Raw genomic sequence first — 5,932 nt, 5'->3', positions numbered from 1 at the left:
ATTAGCCGAGCTGCTCTATCAATATTTTATTCTTCCACTAAGAATTCGCCATGTATTATTGATATCAGGTGACCAGGAGTGCAACTCAACATAAAAGACCTCTCGCCGCCACTCAAATCAGCACCAGATTTCAAATTCATACTCTCTTCAGCATTGAAAGTTGTCAACTGAGAAATATAAGAAGGAACTGACACCCATGGGCGAAAGTTGAATTCAGATTCACGGTCTAACACATCAATGAAGCGAGTCTTGAGTCGAGATTGCTTTGTGGACCAGCGCATGATCCTGGCATTGGTCTTCTTAGAGAAAACATGGAGAGCATCAACATTCAATCCTTGCAAGATGGTTCGTGGAATGGGTGCATAGTTCTTGAAACGTTCCCACATCAAATCTTGAAGAAACATTGTATTGGCTTAACATTCAATCTTCATAAAACCATTCGAGATGCTGGAGTCTATAATCAAGGAATCTAAGTTAGAGTACAAAGAACCCAAGAACAGACTACCTATTGGGATTTTCTCACCCTGAGCCATCTTAATTGCAAAAGGAATCACGAACGGCTTCAACAAATTTCCAGTATCTTCAAATACATCTCTGGACAACCATAAACACAAGAAAGCAGCAATAGATAACGTACCATCAACAGGCCACTCCAGAGGAGTATCCCTCGGCCACCAATGTATTAACCGATGATCATAACAACCTTTGTTGCCGGATGCCTTATTGATATCCTCCATTGCAGCTGTCAAGATGGTAGAAATTGCAGTTTTCTCTAAGGAAGAAAGACCTTCAGGAAGGTTACCCGTGATTGGAAGATGCAACAAAACAACTACATCTTCTAAAGTAATAATAACATCTCCCCATCTGCATATGAAGGAGTGAGTTGGAATGCACCAACGAGCAAGTAGAGCTACAATACCTCGCGCATCATAAAAAATGAATAAGTCTCCAGAAGCTTGGATAGCCCGTATTATCTGTGCATCATGCAACTTGGATCGAACGCGAGGAAAACGCAGCATATACCTCGCCCATCCAGAAAATGTCTCTAAAGGCCGCCGAGAAAGCTTGAATTCAATAATTGATGCAGAAAAATATCCTCGTTCGAGACAGAACCGAATGGTTGCCTGAGGAGTCACCAATTTTTTCTGAGTAACCTCTCTAGGATTTATCAGAAGACGAAATGCTGGAGTTCAGAGACGCTTTTCAGACCCTTGATCCACAAAGAGCGCATCTTCTATATTTGGAACATTCTTGATTCCAGGTGTTTCATCTTCCTCTTCGCCAATAGAAGTCTCATCCATGCATGTATCATCCCTGGAGGCATCATTATCTACACATGTATCATCTCTGGAGGCATCATTAGCTTGGGAATCAGACATCCTTGCGAAGTAACTGTAACATTCACATAACATTCTACTTTAGTATATCATCCAGATGCAAACTTCGACAAGATGATGGAATCATGCAAATGGAAAAATGCTCAACTAGTATCTGCAAAAATGGTAATTCTTGACTCTTACTTTTTACGATTCCACTAACAGTAGTGATTGTAATACGAGAGTTAACACTTCAAAACTTGCTCGTTTCTTCGAAATCTACAAAAGACGAGCAAAACTCAGGTTTTCATAAAATCATGAACACTTCTACTGTGCGAACATTCACCATAGAATCATGAAAACTAAAAAATATTTCATCATAAATAATTGTTTACCTTTGAACATTATTCAAAATTCAGATTTTGCTTTTCAAAAAAAATAAAATAATATATATTCATATATATATATATATATATATATATATATATATATATATAAAACGTGAATTATTCACGTAAAAATAAATTTTGTTATGTGAGTAAAACTCACGTAAAAAAAATATTATGTGAACACGTCACGGTTTTACATACAAAAAAATAAATCGTGGATATTCCACGGTTTCATAAAAAAAAAACTTTTCCTTCGTACGATTGTCCGTCTTCGAAACGAGGATTTATTTCAGTTTTGTGAAAATTCATACTTTTAAGATAAAGTTTTGGTTTCCATGAAAGCTCATAAATAAAATTTTATCACTAGACACAGGCCTATATAGATAAAAAAAAATCTCTCCTAAGTCAGGAATTATTACTAGTTTCTTAAACTAACGATCGAACGAACGTACGTTCCTAAAACAAGGGTTCTTCATAAAACTCACATCCAAAAGTATGTACATACGCATATTATTTTTATGATGATGAACAACTTATGAACAAACTATAAACTTCTGAAGAATTTTTTTTTCGCTTACCTGGTCGGTGCCGGCCGGTGATCAGACGGTCGGACGACGACAACAGTTCAGGCGAAATTTTTCTCCTGCTTTCCTCTGTGCTCAAGCGTGAAGATAATGAAGGGAGGAAGGTGGTGGTCGGTCGTGTAGGTGAAATAAAAAAAAAGAAAAAGAGGATTAATCCCTTTTATATCAAATTTTATTTCCAAAACCTAATTTCACAAGGATTTCCTTTTTGGGCCCGGACCCGTGAATCCTAAACCAACCAAGGTTCCATCACCAAATCAACAGTGCTACACCATTTTATGCTCGTTAGATGAGGCTTTATCATGCCACTGGGATCTTCGTTAAAGCCGTGGTTTGCTCGCGCAATCGAAAATCTGGTAATATCTTATCTTACGATTAAGTTCAATTACTTATTTTGTTTGTAACTGGAAAATCACCATCCAGTGCTGACTGAGGAACATGACTGTCCCACACTAAGCAGGGGACTTAATGTAGATGGTGGATTATCGACAAGGGATAAAATCGTAAAACCGTAATTATAGTGCTCCTGATCCAGCAATCAGATGAGTATTGAGGATCATGTCTCTTATCGAAGCATGAAAGCTCATGCCACAAGAATCTCTGACTGAGAATATTATCTCTCAGAGTATATGTAGATGTGTATTCTCTCAGTTGAGGCAACGACATATCTCATGAATACTGAGCAATTTCAGTAATTACTTCTATATAGAATCGAAAGATTGGACGGCTCCTAGAAAACTTGCCTGCTAGTATAGAGTAATAACGTCTTCAGGATGTAACAATGTTTTCCCTGACTATATGAAAGAAATATGACGCTTCAACAAGCTCATATCACTCAATTATTGAATAATTAATGCTCCTAGACGATCGTACTAGTATAGAGCCATCAATTAATTATTCCTAAATCATTAGATTCATTATTTGAATCCCTAGAAAATATTCTACGTTTTTCATAATATTTCGTTACTTCAATTCATGGTTCTTCCCAACAGAATTACATGGGTTAGTAATAAATATTCAACACACGGGCATCTGAGCCACTATCGAGTAAGCCTCGACTAAAATGGTGCAAGTGTACTCAGCAATAATGCACTAACGAGCACCTGAATGCACGAACGAGCATTCCAAAACACGAAGGAACGATGAACCTATGCAAAATAGGAAGAAAATAATAAATAATAAAATATTAATCAAGACGTTGGGGGACTGTGCCCACCGGCCGACCGGTCATGCCGTGGCCAGTCCCAGTCCCACGCCCAATTTTATATTTTATCATATTTTATTATTTTCCTTGATCTCATGAAAATTTCCTCATTTGAACAAAATTCCTTCGTTTCAAAGAAACTCCTCAGTTTTATGGTGTTTCCTTCACATCAAGGAAATAATAATTAATTAGGAAAGGTGTGCGGGACCAAGCCTACTAGCCGGACGGTCATGCCCTAGTTGTGGCCGGTCCCACACCTTGCATTCCTTATTATTTTATTATTATTTTCCTGATCCCAAGAAATTCCTTGATTTCATGATATTTCCTTCACATTAAGGAAAAAGGATAAAATTAGGGAAACTCGTGGGACCGGGCCCTAGCCGGCCGACCATGCCCAAGCCGGTCCCACACGCCCTTATTTTATTATTATTAATATTATTTGTTTCCCTCATCTCATGGAAACTCCTTCACTTCAAGGAAACTCCTTGATTTCAACAAAACTCCTTGGTTTCAACAAACTCCTTGATTTCATGATATTTCCCTAAAATCATGAAAATAATATAAAATTAGGAAAAGTGTCATGGGACCGGGCTCCTTGGCCGGCCGGCCATGCCTTGGCCATAGACGGTCCCACACTTCATGATTCCTTCATTTTATTATTTTTATTTCCTTCATCTTATGAAGTTTCCTCAATTTCAGCAAAATCCTTGATTTCTTCATATTTTCTCAAAATGTTGCTCAAACGCACATCAGAAAATATCAAAATTCTCATGACTGAGACACGGACACTCTGGAGACGTGATCATGTTACCTTGACCGACCAAGGTTGTCTCTTTGGCTTGCAAGGATCCGGTCCCACGCATTTTCACAATTTGACCTAATTTGCACAGTCGCACGTATTAGGTCCAGAATCCTTCCAAACAACTTGGAATTTCATGGAATGATCATCACTCGATCCCGTGACCAACCAGGGCCGGTTTCATAACCTCTTGGTCGGTCCCTCATCTCTTCATAATTAATTAGGTTTTATCACCTAAGGCTCAGACGAGCATTATTTTAATAAATGATTAGACCAGCATGTAATCATCCTTTCACCAACTGGTCTTCAAGAGACTTTGGTATTTGCTCACTCGAACATTTGGGCGCTACATGGTCGACCCATCATCCCATGTATCCGGTCCCTCCTTCTCCGTGGTTAATTTTCATTAAACCATCAATTGATCGAATTAGGGTTTCGAGTCCAAGGTTCATAATTCCAGATTCAAACGCTAATAATTTTACGACGATCCCATGATCAACATTTTTATTAATTATACTCGGTCCAGTGTATTTTAAAATAAAATAATATTTTATTTGGTCATGCTACCAATAATTCATCAAACGAGCAACATATGCTCAAATGAATAATATTTGCTCAGACTAAGGAATATTGGTCCAATTATCAATATTCAACAATCCATCGAATGAGCAATATTTTCTCATCTTAACTATCAACATTTACTTGAAAATCATACCTCTGTCTCAACAGACAGGTTCAATTCATGAGTCTCAGAACACTTGCAAATCACGTTTGACTTAGTAATACAAGGACTCATCGTCCCATGAAGTCAACAACTGAATAACTAAATACGTCGGCCTTGCAGACTCCACAATCATCAGACATCAATCGTGTTACATGGGGGGATATTAACTAGGGTTTTGGTCTGGCGGTCTGCGACACGTGTGTTCATACACACGATGAGAATGTGAGCAATTCGTGCAATCAGTTGAAGGAGTTAGCAAAGTAGTGGGTAGAAAATCAACCAAGTCTCCGCACGATGAGCAACTGGTTTTAACACGATTTCCACTTCCCCACTTTTTGACTCCAGCAACTGTCACACTTCATTGGATCAAGGTGTTTACAATTCTAGCAATATAAATAAGTCTCTGAATCATGATTGAAAACAGGACAATCTTTCGTCAAGCAGACAACACGAGATTAACAACTCAACGTCTGAGCAAATACTCTCAACATAGCAAATTCAATCAATCAGAGCTTATTTTATTTCTTTACACAGAATATACAACACACCTACAATCTTTGATCATCATTGATCTCACACATTTCTCAGCTTACCTCCTACAGATCGACCCATCCTCTCTTGTAACCGAATTGACTCTGGAACGACCATTGTCTTGGTTTAGGCCGGAGTTCTATAGATTGATATCTTGAATTCAAAGCACTCCCTTTTTGCAGTGCATCTGTGTGAGGTTTAATAGTTCGCTCGGTTCAAGGAGTTTCCTCCGCACGGTCGTCTCCTCAATTCCGTAAAAACCAGCAACTCGTTTTGCCCCATCTACATTGTCATAGGAATTATGCCCTTGATTTTTATTTCATTTATGGAGTTCCAAATGGTGTGGGAGCCCTGTATCATTCAGCCAAAACTAATGGATGTCAAA

Source organism: Papaver somniferum, chromosome 2, assembly GCF_003573695.1.
Source record: "Papaver somniferum cultivar HN1 chromosome 2, ASM357369v1, whole genome shotgun sequence".
In the NCBI taxonomy this organism is placed as follows: Eukaryota; Viridiplantae; Streptophyta; class Magnoliopsida; order Ranunculales; family Papaveraceae; genus Papaver; species Papaver somniferum.
This window is presented reverse-complemented; position numbering follows the sequence as displayed.